The sequence below is a fragment of the Lithobates pipiens genome, unplaced genomic scaffold (assembly GCF_037356315.1).
Source record: "Lithobates pipiens isolate NorthernLeopardFrog02 unplaced genomic scaffold, aLitPip1_a1.2 Scaffold_1, whole genome shotgun sequence".
Taxonomy (NCBI): domain Eukaryota; kingdom Metazoa; phylum Chordata; class Amphibia; order Anura; family Ranidae; genus Lithobates; species Lithobates pipiens.
In genome coordinates this window covers 62,251,575-62,276,691 of record NW_027507685.1, presented here as the reverse complement: position 1 = coordinate 62,276,691, position 25,117 = coordinate 62,251,575, and the positions used below count along the sequence as shown (strand labels likewise).

At 42.2% G+C, this 25,117-nt stretch overlaps 23 non-coding genes across 23 annotated transcripts; 17 read left to right on the top strand and 6 right to left on the bottom strand.

The window, feature by feature from the left end:
• Positions 1-1,352: 1,352 nt before the first annotated feature.
• On the top strand, positions 1,353-1,462 carry TRNAL-CAA (transfer RNA leucine (anticodon CAA)). Its single transcript has 2 exons — positions 1,353-1,390; positions 1,417-1,462. It is a non-coding gene; the product is annotated as a tRNA-Leu (tRNA).
• A 2,034-nt stretch (positions 1,463-3,496) lies between these two features.
• TRNAL-CAA (transfer RNA leucine (anticodon CAA)) lies at positions 3,497-3,606 on the top strand. Its single transcript has 2 exons — positions 3,497-3,534; positions 3,561-3,606. It is a non-coding gene; the product is annotated as a tRNA-Leu (tRNA).
• Positions 3,607-4,568: 962 nt separating this feature from the next.
• On the top strand, positions 4,569-4,678 carry TRNAL-CAA (transfer RNA leucine (anticodon CAA)). The gene is made up of 2 exons: positions 4,569-4,606; positions 4,633-4,678. It is a non-coding gene; the product is annotated as a tRNA-Leu (tRNA).
• Positions 4,679-5,640: 962 nt separating this feature from the next.
• On the top strand, positions 5,641-5,750 carry TRNAL-CAA (transfer RNA leucine (anticodon CAA)). Its single transcript has 2 exons — positions 5,641-5,678; positions 5,705-5,750. It is a non-coding gene; the product is annotated as a tRNA-Leu (tRNA).
• Positions 5,751-6,711: 961 nt separating this feature from the next.
• On the top strand, positions 6,712-6,821 carry TRNAL-CAA (transfer RNA leucine (anticodon CAA)). Its single transcript has 2 exons — positions 6,712-6,749; positions 6,776-6,821. It is a non-coding gene; the product is annotated as a tRNA-Leu (tRNA).
• A 962-nt stretch (positions 6,822-7,783) lies between these two features.
• Positions 7,784-7,893, top strand: TRNAL-CAA (transfer RNA leucine (anticodon CAA)). Its single transcript has 2 exons — positions 7,784-7,821; positions 7,848-7,893. It is a non-coding gene; the product is annotated as a tRNA-Leu (tRNA).
• A 1,330-nt stretch (positions 7,894-9,223) lies between these two features.
• Positions 9,224-9,296, bottom strand: TRNAR-UCG (transfer RNA arginine (anticodon UCG)). The gene has a single exon. It is a non-coding gene; the product is annotated as a tRNA-Arg (tRNA).
• A 272-nt stretch (positions 9,297-9,568) lies between these two features.
• Positions 9,569-9,678, top strand: TRNAL-CAA (transfer RNA leucine (anticodon CAA)). Its single transcript has 2 exons — positions 9,569-9,606; positions 9,633-9,678. It is a non-coding gene; the product is annotated as a tRNA-Leu (tRNA).
• Positions 9,679-10,641: 963 nt separating this feature from the next.
• TRNAL-CAA (transfer RNA leucine (anticodon CAA)) lies at positions 10,642-10,751 on the top strand. Its single transcript has 2 exons — positions 10,642-10,679; positions 10,706-10,751. It is a non-coding gene; the product is annotated as a tRNA-Leu (tRNA).
• A 616-nt stretch (positions 10,752-11,367) lies between these two features.
• On the bottom strand, positions 11,368-11,440 carry TRNAR-UCG (transfer RNA arginine (anticodon UCG)). The gene has a single exon. It is a non-coding gene; the product is annotated as a tRNA-Arg (tRNA).
• A 272-nt stretch (positions 11,441-11,712) lies between these two features.
• TRNAL-CAA (transfer RNA leucine (anticodon CAA)) lies at positions 11,713-11,822 on the top strand. The gene is made up of 2 exons: positions 11,713-11,750; positions 11,777-11,822. It is a non-coding gene; the product is annotated as a tRNA-Leu (tRNA).
• A 962-nt stretch (positions 11,823-12,784) lies between these two features.
• Positions 12,785-12,894, top strand: TRNAL-CAA (transfer RNA leucine (anticodon CAA)). The gene is made up of 2 exons: positions 12,785-12,822; positions 12,849-12,894. It is a non-coding gene; the product is annotated as a tRNA-Leu (tRNA).
• A 962-nt stretch (positions 12,895-13,856) lies between these two features.
• TRNAL-CAA (transfer RNA leucine (anticodon CAA)) lies at positions 13,857-13,966 on the top strand. The gene is made up of 2 exons: positions 13,857-13,894; positions 13,921-13,966. It is a non-coding gene; the product is annotated as a tRNA-Leu (tRNA).
• Positions 13,967-14,928: 962 nt separating this feature from the next.
• TRNAL-CAA (transfer RNA leucine (anticodon CAA)) lies at positions 14,929-15,038 on the top strand. The gene is made up of 2 exons: positions 14,929-14,966; positions 14,993-15,038. It is a non-coding gene; the product is annotated as a tRNA-Leu (tRNA).
• A 961-nt stretch (positions 15,039-15,999) lies between these two features.
• On the top strand, positions 16,000-16,109 carry TRNAL-CAA (transfer RNA leucine (anticodon CAA)). The gene is made up of 2 exons: positions 16,000-16,037; positions 16,064-16,109. It is a non-coding gene; the product is annotated as a tRNA-Leu (tRNA).
• A 1,689-nt stretch (positions 16,110-17,798) lies between these two features.
• On the bottom strand, positions 17,799-17,871 carry TRNAR-UCG (transfer RNA arginine (anticodon UCG)). The gene has a single exon. It is a non-coding gene; the product is annotated as a tRNA-Arg (tRNA).
• A 272-nt stretch (positions 17,872-18,143) lies between these two features.
• Positions 18,144-18,253, top strand: TRNAL-CAA (transfer RNA leucine (anticodon CAA)). The gene is made up of 2 exons: positions 18,144-18,181; positions 18,208-18,253. It is a non-coding gene; the product is annotated as a tRNA-Leu (tRNA).
• Positions 18,254-18,870: 617 nt separating this feature from the next.
• TRNAR-UCG (transfer RNA arginine (anticodon UCG)) lies at positions 18,871-18,943 on the bottom strand. The gene has a single exon. It is a non-coding gene; the product is annotated as a tRNA-Arg (tRNA).
• Positions 18,944-19,215: 272 nt separating this feature from the next.
• On the top strand, positions 19,216-19,325 carry TRNAL-CAA (transfer RNA leucine (anticodon CAA)). Its single transcript has 2 exons — positions 19,216-19,253; positions 19,280-19,325. It is a non-coding gene; the product is annotated as a tRNA-Leu (tRNA).
• A 2,218-nt stretch (positions 19,326-21,543) lies between these two features.
• TRNAR-UCG (transfer RNA arginine (anticodon UCG)) lies at positions 21,544-21,616 on the bottom strand. The gene has a single exon. It is a non-coding gene; the product is annotated as a tRNA-Arg (tRNA).
• A 272-nt stretch (positions 21,617-21,888) lies between these two features.
• Positions 21,889-21,998, top strand: TRNAL-CAA (transfer RNA leucine (anticodon CAA)). Its single transcript has 2 exons — positions 21,889-21,926; positions 21,953-21,998. It is a non-coding gene; the product is annotated as a tRNA-Leu (tRNA).
• Positions 21,999-24,216: 2,218 nt separating this feature from the next.
• TRNAR-UCG (transfer RNA arginine (anticodon UCG)) lies at positions 24,217-24,289 on the bottom strand. The gene has a single exon. It is a non-coding gene; the product is annotated as a tRNA-Arg (tRNA).
• A 272-nt stretch (positions 24,290-24,561) lies between these two features.
• On the top strand, positions 24,562-24,671 carry TRNAL-CAA (transfer RNA leucine (anticodon CAA)). Its single transcript has 2 exons — positions 24,562-24,599; positions 24,626-24,671. It is a non-coding gene; the product is annotated as a tRNA-Leu (tRNA).
• Positions 24,672-25,117: the final 446 nt, after the last annotated feature.

Here is a 25,117-nt window from a genome sequence, read left to right as displayed (position 1 = left end):
CACGCGGTCTGCCACAAGGACATGATTCTGGTTTGTGGCGTTCGGATCAACCAAACACTCGAAGATCACCTGGGACATCTTCTACTTTTTTTGCTCAAGGAGATTTGGTAGAAAGGATCTGAAATGTATGACTTGGTGCAAGGTCATGCTTTAAGAAGTGCATTTGCAAAATGGCCTAGGTTCAGAGTGTTCATACAGCTCCTTGACAATGGTAATAGATCAATAGAGTACCACGAGTAGATGATATTTCCAGAGGAAGCCATAGCACCTCAATATATCTTGTCAGGATGGCCGAGTGGTCTAAGGCGCCAGACTCAAGAGCTGTTTCTTCACATTGTGTGGGTGTTCTGGTCTCCAAATGGAGGCATGGGTTCAAATCCCACTTCTGACAATCTGTTTACACATTTAGCTTGAACTACAATCACCACTCCCGCTGTGTTTTCATGCTACCATGTCACCGACAAAAAAACATGAAAAAAAATCCCAAAACTTTGCACATCCTACATAAAGATCAAATTCTTGAGGAAAATCTGCTAGACCATGCTGTTAAATCTGTCATTTAAAGTGCAACTTTAGTCAGAAAAGTAAGTCCTGCTACATCTCTTCCCGGTTGTCCCATTTTGCATATATACTCATGTAAAACATTAAAAAATATGCTTCTATACACTTTGAAATCCAGTAATACGCTGTTTCAACCTGTTCTGCACATACTCAGTTGCTCTCCCATTTTAGGCATATTTAAGTTATGACACCAGCCATTTGATGATTTGATAGTTTGGTTGAGAACACAAGCAAATGGGACAGTTATCAATCCCGGGATTCCATGCATGTAACTGTGTTTTGAAACCCTTAAATCAATTGGTTTACTTCCACTTTATGATTTACTTCTGTTTGGAGGCTCTGGGCTTCAGCAAATTGGAAGCCTCCAGCAAGAAGCACGTTGTTATGGGTAAAGCAAGAATTTACGAGTGAAGGTCACAGGAAGGAACTGGAAACCAGCATAGAAAACGACCACAAAGGGACTCGAACCCTCAATCTTCTGATCCGAAGTCAGACGCCTTATCCATTAGGCCACGCGGTCTGCCACAAAGACATGTTTCTGGTTTGTGGCGCCGGATCAACCAAACACTCGAAGATCACCTGGGACATCTTCTACTTTTTTTGCTCAAGGAGATTTGGTAGAAAGGATCTGAAATGTATGACTTGGTGCAAGGTCATGCTTTAAGAAGTGCATTTGCAAAATGGCCTAGGTTCAGAGTGTTCATACAGCTCCTTGACAATGGTAATAGATCAATAGAGTACCACGAGTAGATGATATTTCAAGAGGAAGCCATAGCACCTCAATATATCTTGTCAGGATGGCCGAGTGGTCTAAGGCGCCAGACTCAAGAGCTGTTTCTTCACATTGTGTGGGTGTTCTGGTCTCCAAATGGAGGCGTGGGTTCAAATCCCACTTCTGACAATCTGTTTACACATTTAGCTTGAACTACAATCACCACTCCCGCTGTGTTTTCATGCTACCATGTCACCGACAAAAAAACATGAAAAAAAATCCAAAAACTTTGCACATCCTACATAAAGATCAAATTCTTGAGGAAAATCTGCTAGACCATGCTGTTAAATCTGTCATTTAAAGTGCAACTTTAGTAGAAAAGTAAGTCCTGCTACATCTCTTCCGGTTGTCCCATTTTGCATATATACTCATGTAAAACATTAAAAAATATGGTTCTATACACTTTGAAATCCAGTAATACGCTGTTTCAACCTGCTCTGCACATACTCAGTTGCTCTCCCATTTTGGGGAAATATTTAAGTTATGACACCAGCCATTTGATGATTTGATAGTTTGGTTGAGAACACAAGCAAATGGGACAGTTATCAATCCCGGGATTCCATGCATGTAACTGTGTTTTGAAACCCTTAAATCAATTGGTTTACTTCCACTTTATGATTTACTTCTGTTTGGAGGCTCTGGGCTTCAGCAAATTGGAAGCCTCCAGCAAGAAGCACGTTGTTATGGCTAAAGCAAGAATTTACGAGTGAAGGTCACAGGAAGGAACTGGAAAGCAGCATAGAAAACAACCACGAAGGGACTCGAACCTTCAATCTTCGGATCCGAAGTCAGACGCCTTATCCAATAGGCCACGCGGTCTGCCACAAGGACATGATTCTGGTTTGTGGCGCCCGGATCAACCAAACACTCGAAGATCACCTGGGACATCTTCTACTTTTTTTGCTCAAGGAGATTTGGTAGAAAGGATCTGAAATGTATGACTTGGTGCAAGGTCATGCTTTAAGAAGTGCATTTGCAAAAGGGCCTAGGTTCAGAGTGTTCATACAGCTCCTTGACAATGGTAATAGATCAATAGAGTACCACGAGTAGATGATATTTCCAGAGGAAGCCAAAGGACCTCAATGTAACTTGTCAGGATGGCCGAGTGGTCTAAGGCGCCACACTCAAGGGCTGTTTCTTCACATTGTGTGGGTGTTCTGGTCTCCAAATGGAGGCGTGGGTTCAAATCCCACTTCTGACAATCTGTTTACACATTTAGCTTGAACTACAATCACCACTCCCGCTGTGTTTTCATGCTACCATGTCACCGACAAAAAAACATGAAAAAAAATCCCAAAACTTTGCACATCCTACATAAAGATCAAATTCTTGAGGAAAATCTGCTAGACCATGCTGTTAAATCTGTCATTTAAAGTGCAACTTTAGTCAGAAAAGTAAGTCCTGCTACATCTCTTCCCGGTTGTCCCATTTTGCATATATACTCATGTAAAACATTAAAAAATATGCTTCTATACACTTTGAAATCCAGTAATACGCTGTTTCAACCTGCTCTGCACATACTCAGTTGCTCTCCCATTTTAGGCATATTTAAGTTATGACACCAGCCATTTGATGATTTGATAGTTTGGTTGAGAACACAAGCAAATGGGACAGTTATCAATCCCGGGATTCCATGCATGTAACTGTGTTTTGAAACCCTTAAATCAATTGGTTTACTTCCACTTTATGATTTACTTCTGTTTGGAGGCTCTGGGCTTCAGCAAATTGGAAGCCTCCAGCAAGAAGCACGTTGTTATGGCTAAAGCAAGAATTTACGAGTGAAGGTCACAGGAAGGAACTGGAAAGCAGCATAGAAAACGACCACGAAGGGACTCGAACCCTCAATCTTCTGATCCGAAGTCAGACACCTTATCCATTAGGCCACGCGGTCTGCCACAAGGACATGATTCTGGTTTGTGGCGCCCGGATCAACCAAACACTCGAAGATCACCTGGGACATCTTCTACTTTTTTTGCTCAAGGAGATTTGGTAGAAAGGATCTGAAATGTATGACTTGGTGCAAGGTCATGCTTTAAGAAGTGCATTTGCAAAATGGCCTAGGTTCAGAGTGTTCATACAGCTCCTTGACAATGGTAATAGATCAATAGAGTACCACGAGTAGATGATATTTCCAGAGGAAGCCATAGCACCTCAATATATCTTGTCAGGATGGCCGAGTGGTCTAAGGCGCCAGACTCAAGAGCTGTTTCTTCACATTGTGTGGGTGTTCTGGTCTCCAAATGGAGGCGTGGGTTCAAATCCCACTTCTGACAATCTGTTTACACATTTAGCTTGAACTACAATCACCACTCCCGCTGTGTTTTCATGCTACCATGTCACCGACAAAAAAACATGAAAAAAAATCCAAAAACTTTGCACATCCTACATAAAGATCAAATTCTTGAGGAAAATCTGCTAGACCATGCTGTTAAATCTGTCATTTAAAGTGCAACTTTAGTCAGAAAAGTAAGTCCTGCTACATCTCTTCCCGGTTGTCCCATTTTGCATATATACTCATGTAAAACATTAAAAAATATGCTTCTATACACTTTGAAATCCAGTAATACGCTGTTTCAACCTGTTCTGCACATACTCAGTTGCTCTCCCATTTTAGGCATATTTAAGTTATGACACCAGCCATTTGATGATTTGATAGTTTGGTTGAGAACACAAGCAAATGGGACAGTTATCAATCCCGGGATTCCATGCATGTAACTGTGTTTTGAAACCCTTAAATCAATTGGTTTACTTCCACTTTATGATTTACTTCTGTTTGGAGGCTCTGGGCTTCAGCAAATTGGAAGCCTCCAGCAAGAAGCACGTTGTTATGGCTAAAGCAAGAATTTACGAGTGAAGGTCACAGGAAGGAACTGGAAAGCAGCATAGAAAACGACCACAAAGGGACTCGAACCCTCAATCTTCTGATCCGAAGTCAGACGCCTTATCCATTAGGCCACGCGGTCTGCCACAAAGACATGATTCTGGTTTGTGGCGCCCGGATCAACCAAACACTCGAAGATCACCTGGGACATCTTCTACTTTTTTTGCTCAAGGAGATTTGGTAGAAAGGATCTGAAATGTATGACTTGGTGCAAGGTCATGCTTTAAGAAGTGCATTTGCAAAATGGCCTAGGTTCAGAGTGTTCATACAGCTCCTTGACAATGGTAATAGATCAATAGAGTACCACGAGTAGATGATATTTCAAGAGGAAGCCATAGCACCTCAATATATCTTGTCAGGATGGCCGAGTGGTCTAAGGCGCCAGACTCAAGAGCTGTTTCTTCACATTGTGTGGGTGTTCTGGTCTCCAAATGGAGGCGTGGGTTCAAATCCCACTTCTGACAATCTGTTTACACATTTAGCTTGAACTACAATCACCACTCCCGCTGTGTTTTCATGCTACCATGTCACCGACAAAAAAACATGAAAAAAAATCCCAAAACTTTGCACATCCTACATAAAGATCAAATTCTTGAGGAAAATCTGCTAGACCATGCTGTTAAATCTGTCATTTAAAGTGCAACTTTAGTCAGAAAAGTAAGTCCTGCTACATCTCTTCCCGGTTGTCCCATTTTGCATATATACTCATGTAAAACATTAAAAAATATGCTTCTATACACTTTGAAATCCAGTAATACGCTGTTTCAACCTGTTCTGCACATACTCAGTTGCTCTCCCATTTTAGGCATATTTAAGTTATGACACCAGCCATTTGATGATTTGATAGTTTGGTTGAGAACACAAGCAAATGGGACAGTTATCAATCCCGGGATTCCATGCATGTAACTGTGTTTTGAAACCCTTAAATCAATTGGTTTACTTCCACTTTATGATTTACTTCTGTTTGGAGGCTCTGGGCTTCAGCAAATTGGAAGCCTCCAGCAAGAAGCACGTTGTTATGGCTAAAGCAAGAATTTACGAGTGAAGGTCACAGGAAGGAACTGGAAAGCAGCATAGAAAACGACCACAAAGGGACTCGAACCCTCAATCTTCTGATCCGAAGTCAGACGCCTTATCCATTAGGCCACGCGGTCTGCCACAAAGACATGATTCTGGTTTGTGGCGCCCGGATCAACCAAACACTCGAAGATCACCTGGGACATCTTCTACTTTTTTTGCTCAAGGAGATTTGGTAGAAAGGATCTGAAATGTATGACTTGGTGCAAGGTCATGCTTTAAGAAGTGCATTTGCAAAATGGCGTAGGTTCAGAGTGTTCATACAGCTCCTTGACAATGGTAATAGATCAATAGAGTACCACGAGTAGATGATATTTCAAGAGGAAGCCATAGCACCTCAATATATCTTGTCAGGATGGCCGAGTGGTCTAAGGCGCCAGACTCAAGAGCTGTTTCTTCACATTGTGTGGGTGTTCTGGTCTCCAAATGGAGGCGTGGGTTCAAATCCCACTTCTGACAATCTGTTTACACATTTAGCTTGAACTACAATCACCACTCCCGCTGTGTTTTCATGCTACCATGTCACCGACAAAAAAACATGAAAAAAAATCCAAAAACTTTGCACATCCTACATAAAGATCAAATTCTTGAGGAAAATCTGCTAGACCATGCTGTTAAATCTGTCATTTAAAGTGCAACTTTAGTCAGAAAAGTAAGTCCTGCTACATCTCTTCCGGTTGTCCCATTTTGCATATATACTCATGTAAAACATTAAAAAATATGCTTCTATACACTTTGAAATCCAGTAATACGCTGTTTCAACCTGCTCTGCACATACTCAGTTGCTCTCCCATTTTAGGCATATTTAAGTTATGACACCAGCCATTTGATGATTTGATAGTTTGGTTGAGAACACAAGCAAATGGGACAGTTATCAATCCCGGGATTCCATGCATGTAACTGTGTTTTGAAACCCTTAAATCAATTGGTTTACTTCCACTTTATGATTTACTTCTGTTTGGAGGCTCTGGGCTTCAGCAAATTGGAAGCCTCCAGCAAGAAGCACGTTGTTATGGCTAAAGCAAGAATTTACGAGTGAAGGTCACAGGAAGGGACTGGAAAGCAGCATAGAAAACGACCACGAAGGGACTCGAACCCTCAATCTTCTGATCCGAAGTCAGACACCTTATCCATTAGGCCACGCGGTCTGCCACAAGGACATGATTCTGGTTTGTGGCGCCCGGATCAACCAAACACTCGAAGATCACCTGGGACATCTTCTACTTTTTTTGCTCAAGGAGATTTGGTAGAAAGGATCTGAAATGTATGACTTGGTGCAAGGTCATGCTTTAAGAAGTGCATTTGCAAAATGGCCTAGGTTCAGAGTGTTCATACAGCTCCTTGACAATGGTAATAGATCAATAGAGTACCACGAGTAGATGATATTTCCAGAGGAAGCCATAGCACCTCAATATATCTTGTCAGGATGGCCGAGTGGTCTAAGGCGCCAGACTCAAGAGCTGTTTCTTCACATTGTGTGGGTGTTCTGGTCTCCAAATGGAGGCGTGGGTTCAAATCCCACTTCTGACAATCTGTTTACACATTTAGCTTGAACTACAATCACCACTCCCGCTGTGTTTTCATGCTACCATGTCACCGACAAAAAAACATGAAAAAAAATCCCAAAACTTTGCACATCCTACATAAAGATCAAATTCTTGAGGAAAATCTGCTAGACCATGCTGTTAAATCTGTCATTTAAAGTGCAACTTTAGTCAGAAAAGTAAGTCCTGCTACATCTCTTCCCGGTTGTCCCATTTTGCATATATACTCATGTAAAACATTAAAAAATATGCTTCTATACACTTTGAAATCCAGTAATACGCTGTTTCAACCTGTTCTGCACATACTCAGTTGCTCTCCCATTTTAGGCATATTTAAGTTATGACACCAGCCATTTGATGATTTGATAGTTTGGTTGAGAACACAAGCAAATGGGACAGTTATCAATCCCGGGATTCCATGCATGTAACTGTGTTTTGAAACCCTTAAATCAATTGGTTTACTTCCACTTTATGATTTACTTCTGTTTGGAGGCTCTGGGCTTCAGCAAATTGGAAGCCTCCAGCAAGAAGCACGTTGTTATGGCTAAAGCAAGAATTTACGAGTGAAGGTCACAGGAAGGAACTGGAAAGCAGCATAGAAAACGACCACAAAGGGACTCGAACCCTCAATCTTCTGATCCGAAGTCAGACGCCTTATCCATTAGGCCACGCGGTCTGCCACAAAGACATGATTCTGGTTTGTGGCGCCCGGATCAACCAAACACTCGAAGATCACCTGGGACATCTTCTACTTTTTTTGCTCAAGGAGATTTGGTAGAAAGGATCTGAAATGTATGACTTGGTGCAAGGTCATGCTTTAAGAAGTGCATTTGCAAAATGGCCTAGGTTCAGAGTGTTCATACAGCTCCTTGACAATGGTAATAGATCAATAGAGTACCACGAGTAGATGATATTTCAAGAGGAAGCCATAGCACCTCAATATATCTTGTCAGGATGGCCGAGTGGTCTAAGGCGCCAGACTCAAGAGCTGTTTCTTCACATTGTGTGGGTGTTCTGGTCTCCAAATGGAGGCGTGGGTTCAAATCCCACTTCTGACAATCTGTTTACACATTTAGCTTGAACTACAATCACCACTCCCGCTGTAAAAATCCCAAAACTTTGCACATCCTACATAAAGATCAAATTCTTGAGGAAAATCTGCTAGACCATGCTGTTAAATCTGTCATTTAAAGTGCAACTTTAGTCAGAAAAGTAAGTCCTGCTACATCTCTTCCCGGTTGTCCCATTTTGCATATATACTCATGTAAAACATTAAAAAATATGCTTCTATACACTTTGAAATCCAGTAATACGCTGTTTCAACCTGTTCTGCACATACTCAGTTGCTCTCCCATTTTAGGCATATTTAAAGTGGTTCTGCACTGAGGAAAAAAAAATATTTTTTATGTTTAAGCTTTAAAATGTATCTCTTTAAATAAAACCGCTTACTTTTCCTGCATTTGTCAGTGAAGCATGTCCGTTTTTAGTCCAAAGTTTGCTTTTTATTCTTATTGTTCGGCAGATGTCATTTTTCTTGTGGGCATTTGAAGCCCACAAGCAATAACTTCCGCCTTTCTTCCTTTGTTAGGAACCAGCATGCTTTGCCGGTTCCCGTGCATGCTCAGTAGCTACAGCTACGAGCGGTGTAATTCAAGAATGTTAGGACAACGGGCGGTGTAGTGTCACATTTTGCTGCCTATCACAGGATGCTGCGGAAGTGACGTTGCCGCCAGAAATTGCGTACTGCGCATGCGCGATGCGTTCCAAACACTCGCGCCGTGCGTTCCAACATAGCAAATTACCGCCCCCGTTCTCATGTGAAGCCAAACGTGGCCGGCGTGATGACGTCACGTCGGCCAAATCTCGCGAGATTTCGCAAGTGTTAGCCGCAATGACTCCTGGGATTACTCGGACGAGATCCCAGGAGACAGTGCGGGAATCAGCGGAAGTGATGCTGATCCCCGCATAAACCCCGCCCATAGCCGCAGGGGAAGAAGAAAACAAGTGCATAGAACGAAAGGTAGGAGAAATAAAAATAAAAATGAAGGGGCATTGTGCAATATGTGGAGGTTAGGAAAAACAATAGCACTAGGATACAAAAATGTGTGCAGAACCGCTTTAAGTTATGACACCAGCCATTTGATGATTTGATAGTTTGGTTGAGAACACAAGCAAATGGGACAGTTATCAATCCCGGGATTCCATGCATGTAACTGTGTTTTGAAACCCTTAAATCAATTGGTTTACTTCCACTTTATGATTTACTTCTGTTTGGAGGCTCTGGGCTTCAGCAAATTGGAAGCCTCCAGCAAGAAGCACGTTGTTATGGCTAAAGCAAGAATTTACGAGTGAAGGTCACAGGAAGGAACTGGAAAGCAGCATAGAAAACGACCACGAAGGGACTCGAACCCTCAATCTTCTGATCCGAAGTCAGACGCCTTATCCATTAGGCCACGCGGTCTGCTACAAGGACATGATTCTGGTTTGTGGCGCCCGGATCAACCAAACACTCGAAGATCACCTGGGACATCTTCTACTTTTTTTGCTCAAGGAGATTTGGTAGAAAGGATCTGAAATGTATGACTTGGTGCAAGGTCATGCTTTAAGAAGTGCATTTGCAAAATGGCCTAGGTTCAGAGTGTTCATACAGCTCCTTGACAATGGTAATAGATCAATAGAGTACCACGAGTAGATGATATTTCCAGAGGAAGCCATAGCACCTCAATATATCTTGTCAGGATGGCCGAGTGGTCTAAGGCGCCAGACTCAAGAGCTGTTTCTTCACATTGTGTGGGTGTTCTGGTCTCCAAATGGAGGCGTGGGTTCAAATCCCACTTCTGACAATCTGTTTACACATTTAGCTTGAACTACAATCACCACTCCCGCTGTGTTTTCATGCTACCATGTCACCGACAAAAAAACATGAAAAAAAATCCCAAAACTTTGCACATCCTACATAAAGATCAAATTCTTGAGGAAAATCTGCTAGACCATGCTGTTAAATCTGTCATTTAAAGTGCAACTTTAGTCAGAAAAGTAAGTCCTGCTACATCTCTTCCGGTTGTCCCATTTTGCATATATACTCATGTAAAACATTAAAAAATATGCTTCTATACACTTTGAAATCCAGTAATACGCTGTTTCAACCTGCTCTGCACATACTCAGTTGCTCTCCCATTTTAGGCATATTTAAGTTATGACACCAGCCATTTGATGATTTGATAGTTTGGTTGAGAACACAAGCAAATGGGACAGTTATCAATCCCGGGATTCCATGCATGTAACTGTGTTTTGAAACCCTTAAATCAATTGGTTTACTTCCACTTTATGATTTACTTCTGTTTGGAGGCTCTGGGCTTCAGCAAATTGGAAGCCTCCAGCAAGAAGCACGTTGTTATGGCTAAAGCAAGAATTTACGAGTGAAGGTCACAGGAAGGAACTGGAAAGCAGCATAGAAAACGACCACGAAGGGACTCGAACCCTCAATCTTCTGATCCGAAGTCAGATGCCTTATCCATTAGGCCACGCGGTCTGCCACAAAGACATGATTCTGGTTTGTGGCGCCCGGATCAACCAAACACTCGAAGATCACCTGGGACATCTTCTACTTTTTTTGCTCAAGGAGATTTGGTAGAAAGGATCTGAAATGTATGACTTGGTGCAAGGTCATGCTTTAAGAAGTGCATTTGCAAAAGGGCCTAGGTTCAGAGTGTTCATACAGCTCCTTGACAATGGTAATAGATCAATAGAGTACTACGAGTAGATGATATTTCCAGAGGAAGCCATAGTACCTCAATATATATCTTGTCAGGATGGCCGAGTGGTCTAAGGCGCCAGACTCAAGAGCTGTTTCTTCACATTGTGTGGGTGTTCTGGTCTCCAAATGGAGGCGTGGGTTCAAATCCCACTTCTGACAATCTGTTTACACATTTAGCTTGAACTACAATCACCACTCCCGCTGTGTTTTCATGCTACCATGTCACCGAAAAAAAAACATGAAAAAAAATCCAAAAACTTTGCACATCCTACATAAAGATCAAATTCTTGAGGAAAATCTGCTAGACCATGCTGTTAAATCTGTCATTTAAAGTGCAACTTTAGTCAGAAAAGTAAGTCCTGCTACATCTCTTCCGGTTGTCCCATTTTGCATATATACTCATGTAAAACATTAAAAAATATGCTTCTATACACTTTGAAATCCAGTAATACGCTGTTTCAACCTGCTCTGCACATACTCAGTTGCTCTCCCATTTTAGGCATATTTAAGTTATGACACCAGCCATTTGATGATTTGATAGTTTGGTTGAGAACACAAGCAAATGGGACAGTTATCAATCCCGGGATTCCAGGCATGTAACTGTGTTTTGAAACCCTTAAATCAATTGGTTTACTTCCACTCTATGATTTACTTCTGTTTGGAGGCTCTGGGCTTTAGCAAATTGGAAGCCTCCAGCAAGAAGCACGTTGTTATGGCTAAAGCAAGAATTTACGAGTGAAGGTCACAGGAAGGAACTGGAAAGCAGCATAGAAAACGACCACGAAGGGACTCGAACCCTCAATCTTCTGATCCGAAGTCAGACGCCTTATCCATTAGGCCACGCGGTCTGCCACAAGGACATGATTCTGGTTTGTGGCGCCCGGATCAACCAAACACTCGAAGATCACCTGGGACATCTTCTACTTTTTTTGCTCAAGGAGATTTGGTAGAAAGGATCTGAAATGTATGACTTGGTGCAAGGTCATGCTTTAAGAAGTGCATTTGCAAAATGGCCTAGGTTCAGAGTGTTCATACAGCTCCTTGACAATGGTAATAGATCAATAGAGTACCACGAGTAGATGATATTTCCAGAGGAAGCCATAGCACCTCAATATATCTTGTCAGGATGGCCGAGTGGTCTAAGGCGCCAGACTCAAGAGCTGATTCTTCACATTGTGTGGGTGTTCTGGTCTCCAAATGGAGGCGTGGGTTCAAATCCCACTTCTGACAATCTGTTTACACATTTAGCTTGAACTACAATCACCACTCCCGCTGTGTTTTCATGCTACCATGTCACCGACAAAAAAACATGAAAAAAAATCCCAAAACTTTGCACATCCTACATAAAGATCAAATTCTTGAGGAAAATCTGCTAGACCATGCTGTTAAATCTGTCATTTAAAGTGCAACTTTAGTCAGAAAAGTAAGTCCTGCTACATCTCTTCCCGGTTGTCCCATTTTGCATATATACTCATGTAAAACATTAAAAAATATGCTTCTATACACTTTGAAATCCAGTAATACGCTGTTTCAACCTGTTCTGCACATACTCAGTTGCTCTCCCATTTTAGGCATATTTAAGTTATGACACCAGCCATTTGATGATTTGATAGTTTGGTTGAGAACACAAGCAAATGGGACAGTTATCAATCCCGGGATTCCATGCATGTAACTGTGTTTTGAAACCCTTAAATCAATTGGTTTACTTCCACTTTATGATTTACTTCTGTTTGGAGGCTCTGGGCTTCAGCAAATTGGAAGCCTCCAGCAAGAAGCACGTTGTTATGGCTAAAGCAAGAATTTACGAGTGAAGGTCACAGGAAGGAACTGGAAAGCAGCATAGAAAACGACCACAAAGGGACTCGAACCCTCAATCTTCTGATCCGAAGTCAGACGCCTTATCCATTAGGCCACGCGGTCTGCCACAAAGACATGATTCTGGTTTGTGGCGCCCGGATCAACCAAACACTCGAAGATCACCTGGGACATCTTCTACTTTTTTTGCTCAAGGAGATTTGGTAGAAAGGATCTGAAATGTATGACTTGGTGCAAGGTCATGCTTTAAGAAGTGCATTTGCAAAATGGCGTAGGTTCAGAGTGTTCATACAGCTCCTTGACAATGGTAATAGATCAATAGAGTACCACGAGTAGATGATATTTCAAGAGGAAGCCATAGCACCTCAATATATCTTGTCAGGATGGCCGAGTGGTCTAAGGCGCCAGACTCAAGAGCTGTTTCTTCACATTGTGTGGGTGTTCTGGTCTCCAAATGGAGGCGTGGGTTCAAATCCCACTTCTGACAATCTGTTTACACATTTAGCTTGAACTACAATCACCACTCCCGCTGTGTTTTCATGCTACCATGTCACCGACAAAAAAACATGAAAAAAAATCCAAAAACTTTGCACATCCTACATAAAGATCAAATTCTTGAGGAAAATCTGCTAGACCATGCTGTTAAATCTGTAATTTAAAGTGCAACTTTAGTAGAAAAGTAAGTCCTGCTACATCTCTTCCGGTTGTCCCATTTTGCATATATACTCATGTAAAACATTAAAAAATATGGTTCTATACACTTTGAAATCCAGTAATACGCTGTTTCAACCTGCTCTGCACATACTCAGTTGCTCTCCCATTTTGGGGAAATATTTAAGTTATGACACCAGCCATTTGATGATTTGATAGTTTGGTTGAGAACACAAGCAAATGGGACAGTTATCAATCCCGGGATTCCATGCATGTAACTGTGTTTTGAAACCCTTAAATCAATTGGTTTACTTCCACTTTATGATTTACTTCTGTTTGGAGGCTCTGGGCTTCAGCAAATTGGAAGCCTCCAGCAAGAAGCACGTTGTTATGGCTAAAGCAAGAATTTACGAGTGAAGGTCACAGGAAGGAACTGGAAAGCAGCATAGAAAACAACCACGAAGGGACTCGAACCTTCAATCTTCGGATCCGAAGTCAGACGCCTTATCCATTAGGCCACGCCGTCTGCCACAAGGACATGATTCTGGTTTGTGGCGCCCGGATCAACCAAACACTCGAAGATCACCTGGGACATCTTCTACTTTTTTTGCTCAAGGAGATTTGGTAGAAAGGATCTGAAATGTATGACTTGGTGCAAGGTCATGCTTTAAGAAGTGCATTTGCAAAAGGGCCTAGGTTCAGAGTGTTCATACAGCTCCTTGACAATGGTAATAGATCAATAGAGTACCACGAGTAGATGATATTTCCAGAGGAAGCCAAAGGACCTCAATGTATCTTGTCAGGATGGCCGAGTGGTCTAAGGCGCCAGACTCAAGAGCTGTTTCTTCACATTGTGTGGGTGTTCTGGTCTCCAAATGGAGGCGTGGGTTCAAATCCCACTTCTGACAATCTGCTTACACATTTAGCTTGAACTACAATCACCACTCCCGCTGTGTTTTCATGCTACCATGTCACCGACAAAAAAACATGAAAAAAAATCCAAAAACTTTGCACATCCTACATAAAGATCAAATTCTTGAGGAAAATCTGCTAGACCATGCTGTTAAATCTGTCATTTAAAGTGCAACTTTAGTAGAAAAGTAAGTCCTGCTACATCTCTTCCAGTTGTCCCATTTTGCATATATACTCATGTAAAACATTAAAAAATATGGTTCTATACACTTTGAAATCCAGTAATACGCTGTTTCAACCTGCTCTGCACATACTCAGTTGCTCTCCCATTTTGGGGAAATATTTAAGTTATGACACCAGCCATTTGATGATTTGATAGTTTGGTTGAGAACACAAGCAAATGGGACAGTTATCAATCCCGGGATTCCAGGCATGTAACTGTGTTTTGAAACCCTTAAATCAATTGGTTTACTTCCACTTTATGATTTACTTCTGTTTGGAGGCTCTGGGCTTCAGCAAATTGGAAGCCTCCAGCAAGAAGCACGTTGTTATGGCTAAAGCAAGAATTTACGAGTGAAGGTCACAGGAAGGAACTGGAAAGCAGCATAGAAAACGACCACAAAGGGACTCGAACCCTCAATCTTCTGATCCGAAGTCAGACGCCTTATCCATTAGGCCACGCGGTCTGCCACAAAGACATGATTCTGGTTTGTGGCGCCCGGATCAACCAAACACTCGAAGATCACCTGGGACATCTTCTACTTTTTTTGCTCAAGGAGATTTGGTAGAAAGGATCTGAAATGTATGACTTGGTGCAAGGTCATGCTTTAAGAAGTGCATTTGCAAAAGGGCCTAGGTTCAGAGTGTTCATACAGCTCCTTGATAATGGTAATAGATCAATAGAGTACCACGAGTAGATGATATTTCCAGAGGAAGCCAAAAGACCTCAATGTATCTTGTCAGGATGGCCGAGTGGTCTAAGGCGCCAGACTCAAGGGCTGTTTCTTCACATTGTGTGGGTGTTCTGGTCTCCAAATGGAGGCGTGGGTTCAAATCCCACTTCTGACAATCTGTTTACACATTTAGCTTGAACTACAATCACCACTCCCGCTGTGTTTTCATGCTACCATGTCACCGACAAAAAAACATGAAAAAAAATCCCAAAACTTTGCACATCCTACATAAAGATCAAATTCTTGAGGAAAATCTGCTAGACCATGCTGTTAAATCTGTCATTTAAAGTGCAACTTTAGTCAGAAAAGTAAGTCCTGCTACATCTCTTCCGGTTGTCCCATTTTGCATATATACTCATGTAAAACATTAAAAAATATGCTTCTATACACTTTGAAATCCAGTAATACGCTGTTTCAACCTGCTCTGTACATACTCAGTTGCTCTCCCATTTTAGGCATATTTAAGTTATGACACCAGCCATTTGATGATTTGATAGTTTGGTTGAGAACACAAGCAAATGGGACAGTTATCAATCCCGGGATTCCATGCATGTAACTGTGTTTTGAAACCCTTAAATCAATTGGTTTACTTCCACTTCATGATTTACTTCTGTTTGGAGGCTCTGGGCTTCAGCAAATTGGAAGCCTCCAGCAAGAAGCACGTTGTTATGGCTAAAGCAAGAATTTACGAGTGAAGGTCACAGGAAGGAACTGGAAAGCAGCATAGAAAACGACCACGAAGGGACTCGAACCCTCAATCTTCTGATCCGAAGTCAGATGCCTTATCCATTAGGCCACGCGGTCTGCCACAAAGACATGATTCTGGTTTGTGGCGCCCGGATCAACCAAACACTCGAAGATCACCTGGGACATCTTCTACTTTTTTTGCTCAAGGAGATTTGGTAGAAAGGATCTGAAATGTATGACTTGGTGCAAGGTCATGCTTTAAGAAGTGCATTTGCAAAAGGGCCTAGGTTCAGAGTGTTCATACAGCTCCTTGACAATGGTAATAGATCAATAGAGTACTACGAGTAGATGATATTTCCAGAGGAAGCCATAGTACCTCAATATATCTTGTCAGGATGGCCGAGTGGTCTAAGGCGCCAGACTCAAGAGCTGTTTCTTCACATTGTGTGGGTGTTCTGGTCTCCAAATGGAGGCGTGGGTTCAAATCCCACTTCTGACAATCTGTTTACACATTTAGCTTGAACTACAATCACCACTCCCGCTGTGTTTTCATGCTACCATGTCACCGACAAAAAAACATGAAAAAAAATCCAAAAACTTTGCACATCCTACATAAAGATCAAATTCTTGAGGAAAATCTGCTAGACCATGCTGTTAAATCTGTCATTTAAAGTGCAACTTTAGTCAGAAAAGTAAGTCCTGCTACATCTCTTCCCGGTTGTCCCATTTTGCATATATACTCATGTAAAACATTAAAAAATATGCTTCTATACACTTTGAAATCCAGTAATACGCTGTTTCAACCTGTTCTGCACATACTCAGTTGCTCTCCCATTTTAGGCATATTTAAGTTATGACACCAGCCATTTGATGATTTGATAGTTTGGTTGAGAACACAAGCAAATGGGACAGTTATCAATCCCGGGTTTCCATGCATGTAACTGTGTTTTGAAACCCTTAAATCAATTGGTTTACTTCCACTTTATGATTTACTTCTGTTTGGAGGCTCTGGGCTTCAGCAAATTGGAAGCCTCCAGCAAGAAGCACGTTGTTATGGCTAAAGCAAGAATTTACGAGTGAAGGTCACAGGAAGGAACTGGAAAGCAGCATAGAAAACGACCACAAAGGGACTCGAACCTTCAATCTTCGGATCCGAAGTCAGACGCCTTATCCATTAGGCCACGCGGTCTGCCACAAGGACATGATTCTGGTTTGTGGCGCCCGGATCAACCAAACACTCGAAGATCACCTGGGACATCTTCTACTTTTTTTGCTCAAGGAGATTTGGTAGAAAGGATCTGAAATGTATGACTTGGTGCAAGGTCATGCTTTAAGAAGTGCATTTGCAAAAGGGCCTAGGTTCAGAGTGTTCATACAGCTCCTTGACAATGGTAATAGATCAATAGGGTACTACGAGTAGATGATATTTCCAGAGGAAGCCATAGCACCTCAATATATCTTGTCAGGATGGCCGAGTGGTCTAAGGCACCAGACTCAAGAGCTGTTTCTTCACATTGTGTGGGTGTTCTGGTCTCCAAATGGAGGCGTGGGTTCAAATCCCACTTCTGACAATCTGTTTACACATTTAGCTTGAACTACAATCACCACTCCCGCTGTGTTTTCATGCTACCATGTCACCGACAAAAAAACATGAAAAAAAATCCAAAAACTTTGCACATCCTACATAAAGATCAAATTCTTGAGGAAAATCTGCTAGACCATGCTGTTAAATCTGTCATTTAAAGTGCAACTTTAGTAGAAAAGTAAGTCCTGCTACATCTCTTCCGGTTGTCCCATTTTGCATATATACTCATGTAAAACATTAAAAATTATGGTTCTATACACTTTGAAATCCAGTAATACGCTGTTTCAACCTGCTCTGCACATACTCAGTTGCTCTCCCATTTTGGGGAAATATTTAAGTTATGACACCAGCCATTTGATGATTTGATAGTTTGGTTGAGAACACAAGCAAATGGGACAGTTATCAATCCCGGGATTCCAGGCATGTAACTGTGTTTTGAAACCCTTAAATCAATTGGTTTACTTCCACTTTATGATTTACTTCTGTTTGGAGGCTCTGGGCTTCAGCAAATTGGAAGCCTCCAGCAAGAAGCACGTTGTTATGGGTAAAGCAAGAATTTACGAGTGAAGGTCACAGGAAGGAACTGGAAAGCAGCATAGAAAACGACCACGAAGGGACTCGAACCCTCAATCTTCTGATCCGAAGTCAGACGCCTTATCCATTAGGCCACGCGGTCTGCCACAAGGACATGATTCTGGTTTGTGGCGCCCAGATCAACCAAACACTCGAAGATCACCTGGGACATCTTCTACTTTTTTTGCTCAAGGAGATTTGGTAGAAAGGATCTGAAATGTATGACTTGGTGCAAGGTCATGCTTTAAGAAGTGCATTTGCAAAAGGGCCTAGGTTCAGAGTGTTCATACAGCTCCTTGACAATGGTAATAGATCAATAGAGTACTACGAGTAGATGATATTTCCAGAGGAAGCCATAGCACCTCAATATATCTTGTCAGGATGGCCGAGTGGTCTAAGGCGCCAGACTCAAGAGCTGTTTCTTCACATTGTGTGGGTGTTCTGGTCTCCAAATGGAGGCGTGGGTTCAAATCCCACTTCTGACAATCTGTTTAAACATTTAGCTTGAACTACAATCACCACTCCCGCTGTGTTTTCATGCTACCATGTCACCGACAAAAAAACATGAAAAAAAATCCAAAAACTTTGCACATCCTACATAAAGATCAAATTCTTGAGGAAAATCTGCTAGACCATGCTGTTAAATCTGTCATTTAAAGTGCAACTTTAGTCAGAAAAGTAAGTCCTGCTACATCTCTTCCCGGTTGTCCCATTTTGCATATATACTCATGTAAAACATTAAAAAATATGCTTCTATACACTTTGAAATCCAGTAATACGCTGTTTCAACCTGTTCTGCACATACTCAGTTGCTCTCCCATTTTAGGCATATTTAAGTTATGACACCAGCCATTTGATGATTTGATAGTTTGGTTGAGAACACAAGCAAATGGGACAGTTATCAATCCCGGGTTTCCATGCATGTAACTGTGTTTTGAAACCCTTAAATCAATTGGTTTACTTCCACTTTATGATTTACTTCTGTTTGGAGGCTCTGGGCTTCAGCAAATTGGAAGCCTCCAGCAAGAAGCACGTTGTTATGGGTAAAGCAAGAATTTACGAGTGAAGGTCACAGGAAGGAACTGGAAAGCAGCATAGAAAACGACCACGAAGGGACTCGAACCCTCAATCTTCTGATCCGAAGTCAGACGCCTTATCCATTAGGCCACGCGGTCTGCCACAAGGACATGATTCTGGTTTGTGGCGCCCGGATCAACCAAACACTCGAAGATCACCTGGGACATCTTCTATTTTTTTTGCTCAAGGAGATTTGGTAGAAAGGATCTGAAATGTATGACTTGGTGCAAGGTCATGCTTTAAGAAGTGCATTTGCAAAATGGCCTAGGTTCAGAGTGTTCATACAGCTCCTTGACAATGGTAATAGATCAATAGAGTACCACGAGTAGATGATATTTCCAGAGGAAGCCATAGCACCTCAATATATCTTGTCAGGATGGCCGAGTGGTCTAAGGCGCCAGACTCAAGAGCTGTTTCTTCACATTGTGTGGGTGTTCTGGTCTCCAAATGGAGGCGTGGGTTCAAATCCCACTTCTGACAATCTGTTTACACATTTAGCTTGAACTACAATCACCACTCCCGCTGTGTTTTCATGCTACCATGTCACCGACAAAAAAACATGAAAAAAAATCCCAAAACTTTGCACATCCTACATAAAGATCAAATTCTTGAGGAAAATCTGCTAGACCATGCTGTTAAATCTGTCATTTAAAGTGCAACTTTAGTCAGAAAAGTAAGTCCTGCTACATCTCTTCCGGTTGTCCCATTTTGCATATATACTCATGTAAAACATTAAAAAATATGCTTCTATACACTTTGAAATCCAGTAATACGCTGTTTCAACCTGCTCTGCACATACTCAGTTGCTCTCCCATTTTAGGCATATTTAAGTTATGACACCAGCCATTTGATGATTTGATAGTTTGGTTGAGAACACAAGCAAATGGGACAGTTATCAATCCCGGGATTCCATGCATGTAACTGTGTTTTGAAACCCTTAAATCAATTGGTTTACTTCCACTTTATGATTTACTTCTGTTTGGAGGCTCTGGGCTTCAGCAAATTGGAAGCCTCCAGCAAGAAGCACGTTGTTATGGCTAAAGCAAGAATTTACGAGTGAAGGTCACAGGAAGGAACTGGAAAGCAGCATAGAAAACGACCACGAAGGGACTCGAACCCTCAATCTTCTGATCCGAAGTCAGACGCCTTATCCATTATGCCACGCGGTCTGCCACAAGGACATGATTTTGGTTTGTGGCGCCCGGATCAACCAAACACTCGAAGATCACCTGGGACATCTTCTACTTTTTTTGCTCAAGGAGATTTGGTAGAAAGGATCTGAAATGTATGACTTGGTGCAAGGTCATGCTTTAAGAAGTGCATTTGCAAAAGGGCCTAGGTTCAGAGTGTTCATACAGCTCCTTGACAATGGTAATAGATCAATAGAGTACTACGAGTAGATGATATTTCCAGAGGAAGCCATAGCACCTTAATATATCTTGTCAGGATTGCCGAGTGGTCTAAGGCGCCAGACTCAAGAGCTGTTTCTTCACATTGTGTGGGTGTTCTGGTCTCCAAATGGAGGCGTGGGTTCAAATCCCACTTCTGACAATCTGTTTACACATTTAGCTTGAACTACAATCACCACTCCCGCTGTGTTTTCATGCTACCATGTCACCGACAAAAAAACATGAAAAAAAATCCAAAAACTTTGCACATCCTACATAAAGATCAAATTCTTGAGGAAAATCTGCTAGACCATGCTGTTAAATCTCTCATTTAAAGAGGAAGTAAACCCTGATGGTTTTACTTCCTCTTTTTTTCCCTGCAAAGGTAAAGCATAATGGACTACTATGCATCGCATAGTAGCTCATTATGTGTCACTTACCTGACACAGGAGCCAGCGAAGTCGCCGCTGATCCCTGTAGTCCGCCACGTCCATCTTGCTGGTGGCGTCTCGCAGCTCCGACCAATGACAGCGGCGAAGCCGCGATGACGTCACTCCCGCGCATGCGCACGGGAGTCGCGCCTCGCAGCTCCGCCGCTGTCATACGGCGAGGCCGCGATGACGTCACTCCCGCGCATGCGCACGGGAGTCGACAAATTTGGCAAATCCATTCTTGGACTTGCCGCATTTAGTGCGCATGCGAGCCGCTGTCTACGGCGCATGCGCCGTAGACAGCGGTGCCCATTTTCGGGCAAATATCTCCTAAACCATATAGGTTTAGGAGATATTTCTTGGACCTACAGGTAAGCCTTAATCTAGGCTTACCTATAGGTCCAAGTTGTTTGGAAGGGTTTACTTCCCTTTTAAAGTGCAACTTTAGTCAGAAAAGTAAGTCCTGCTACATCTCTTCCGGTTGTCCCATTTTGCATATATACTCATGTAAAACATTAAAAAATATGTTTCTATACACTTTGAAATCCAGTAATACGCTGTTTCAACCTGCTCTGCACATACTCAGTTGCTCTCCCATTTTAGGCATATTTAAGTTATGACACCAGCCATTTGATGATTTGATAGTTTGGTTGAGAACACAAGCAAATGGGACAGTTATCAATCCCGGGATTCCAGGCATGTAACTGTGTTTTGAAACCCTTAAATCAATTGGTTTACTTCCACTTTATGATTTACTTCTGTTTGGAGGCTCTGGGCTTCAGCAAATTGGAAGCCTCCAGCAAGAAGCACGTTGTTATGGCTAAAGCAAGAATTTACGAGTGAAGGTCACAGGAAGGAACTGGAAAGCAGCATAGAAAACGACCACGAAGGGACTCGAACCCTCAATCTTCTGATCCGAAGTCAGACGCCTTATCCATTAGGCCACGCGGTCTGCCACGAGGACATGATTCTGGTTTGTGGCGCCCGGATCAACCAAACACTCGAAGATCACCTGGGACATCTTCTACTTTTTTTGCTCAAGGAGATTGGGTAGAAAGGATCTGAAATGTATGACTTGGTGCAAGGTCATGCTTTAAGAAGTGCATTTGCAAAATGGCCTAGGTTCAGAGTGTTTATACAGCTCCTTGACAATGGTAATAGATCAATAGAGTACCACGAGTAGATGATATTTCCAGAGGAAGCCATAGCACCTCAATATATCTTGTCAGGATGGCCGAGTGGTCTAAGGCGCCAGACTCAAGAGCTGTTTCTTCACATTGTGTGGGTGTTCTGGTCTCCAAATGGAGGCGTGGGTTCAAATCCCACTTCTGACAATCTGTTTACACATTTAGCTTGAACTACAATCACCACTCCCGCTGTGTTTTCATGCTACCATGTCACCGACAAAAAAACATGAAAAAAAATCCAAAAACTTTGCACATCCTACATAAAGATCAAATTCTTGAGGAAAATCTGCTAGACCATGCTGTTAAATCTCTCATTTAAAGTGCAACTTTAGTCAGAAAAGTAAGTCCTGCTACATCTCTTCCGGTTGTCCCATTTTGCATATATACTCATGTAAAACATTAAAAAATATGCTTCTATACACTTTGAAATCCAGTAATACGCTGTTTCAACCTGCTCTGCACATACTCAGTTGCTCTCCCATTTTAGGCATATTTAAGTTATGACACCAGCCATTTGATGATTTGATAGTTTGGTTGAGAACACAAGCAAATGGGACAGTTATCAATCCCGGGATTCCATGCATGTAACTGTGTTTTGAAACCCTTAAATCAATTGGTTTACTTCCACTTTATGATTTATTTCTGTTTGGAGGCTCTGGGCTTCAGCAAATTGGAAGCCTCCAGCAAGAAGCACGTTGTTATGGCTAAAGCAAGAATTTACGAGTGAAGGTCACAGGAAGGAACTGGAAAGCAGCATAGAAAACGACCACGAAGGGACTCGAACCCTCAATCTTCTGATCCGAAGTCAGACGCCTTATCCATTATGCCACGCGGTCTGCCACAAGGACATGATTTTGGTTTGTGGCGCCCGGATCAACCAAACACTCGAAGATCACCTGGGACATCTTCTACTTTTTTTGCTCAAGGAGATTTGGTAGAAAGGATCTGAAATGTATGACTTGGTGCAAGGTCATGCTTTAAGAAGTGCATTTGCAAAAGGGCCTAGGTTCAGAGTGTTCATACAGCTCCTTGACAATGGTAATAGATCAATAGAGTACTACGAGTAGATGATATTTCCAGAGGAAGCCATAGCACCTTAATATATCTTGTCAGGATTGCCGAGTGGTCTAAGGCGCCAGACTCAAGAGCTGTTTCTTCACATTGTGTGGGTGTTCTGGTCTCCAAATGGAGGCGTGGGTTCAAATCCCACTTCTGACAATCTGTTTACACATTTAGCTTGAACTACAATCACCACTCCCGCTGTGTTTTCATGCTACCATGTCACCGACAAAAAAACAAGAAAAAAAATCCAAAAACTTTGCACATCCTACATAAAGATCAAATTCTTGAGGAAAATCTGCTAGACCATGCTGTTAAATCTCTCATTTAAAGAGGAAGTAAACCCTGATGGGTTTACTTCCTCTTTTTTTCCCTGCAAAGGTAAAGCATAATGGACTACTATGCATCGCATAGTAGCTCATTATGTGTCACTTACCTGACACAGGAGCCAGCGAAGTCGCCGCTGATCCCTGTAGTCCGCCACGTCCATCTTGCTGGTGGCGTCTCGCAGCTCCGACCAATGACAGCGGCGAAGCCGCGATGACGTCACTCCCGCGCATGCGCACGGGAGTCGCGCCTCGCAGCTCCGCCGCTGTCATACGGCGAGGCCGCGATGACGTCACTCCCGCGCATGCGCACGGGAGTCGACAAATTTGGCAAATCCATTCTTGGACTTGCCGCATTTAGTGCGCATGCGAGCCGCTGTCTACGGCGCATGCGCCGTAGACAGCGGTGCCCATTTTCGGGCAAATATCTCCTAAACCATATAGGTTTAGGAGATATTTCTTGGACCTACAGGTAAGCCTTAATCTAGGCTTACCTATAGGTCCAAGTTGTTTGGAAGGGTTTACTTCCCTTTTAAAGTGCAACTTTAGTCAGAAAAGTAAGTCCTGCTACATCTCTTCCGGTTGTCCCATTTTGCATATATACTCATGTAAAACATTAAAAAATATGTTTCTATACACTTTGAAATCCAGTAATACGCTGTTTCAACCTGCTCTGCACATACTCAGTTGCTCTCCCATTTTAGGCATATTTAAGTTATGACACCAGCCATTTGATGATTTGATAGTTTGGTTGAGAACACAAGCAAATGGGACAGTTATCAATCCCGGGATTCCAGGCATGTAACTGTGTTTTGAAACCCTTAAATCAATTGGTTTACTTCCACTTTATGATTTACTTCTGTTTGGAGGCTCTGGGCTTCAGCAAATTGGAAGCCTCCAGCAAGATGCACGTTGTTATGGCTAAAGCAAGAATTTACGAGTGAAGGTCACAGGAAGGAACTGGAAAGCAGCATAGAAAACGACCACGAAGGGACTCGAACCCTCAATCTTCTGATCCGAAGTCAGACGCCTTATCCATTAGGCCACGCGGTCTGCCACAAGGACATGATTCTGGTTTGTGGCGCCCGGATCAACCAAACACTCGAAGATCACCTGGGACATCTTCTACTTTTTTTGCTCAAGGAGATTTGGTAGAAAGGATCTGAAATGTATGACTTGGTGCAAGGTCATGCTTTAAGAAGTGCATTTGCAAAAGGGCCTAGGTTCAGAGTGTTCATACAGCTCCTTGACAATGGTAATAGATCAATAGAGTACTACGAGTAGATGATATTTCCAGAGGAAGCCATAGCACCTCAATATATCTTGTCAGGATGGCCGAGTGGTCTAAGGCGCCAGACTCAAGAGCTGTTTCTTCACATTGTGTGGGTGTTCTGGTCTCCAAATGGAGGCGTGGGTTCAAATCCCACTTCTGACAATCTGTTTACACATTTAGCTTGAACTACAATCACCACTCCCGCTGTGTTTTCATGCTACCATGTCACCGACAAAAAAACATGAAAAAAAATCCAAAAACTTTGCACATCCTACATAAAGATCAAATTCTTGAGGAAAATCTGCTAGACCATGCTGTTAAATCTGTCATTTAAAGTGCAACTTTAGTCAGAAAAGTAAGTCCTGCTACATCTCTTCCGGTTGTCCCATTTTGCATATATACTCATGTAAAACATTAAAAAATATGCTTCTATACACTTTGAAATCCAGTAATACGCTGTTTCAACCTGCTCTGCACATACTCAGTTGCTCTCCCATTTTAGGCATATTTAAGTTATGACACCAGCCATTTGATGATTTGATAGTTTGGTTGAGAACACAAGCAAATGGGACAGTTATCAATCCCGGGATTCCAGGCATGTAACTGTG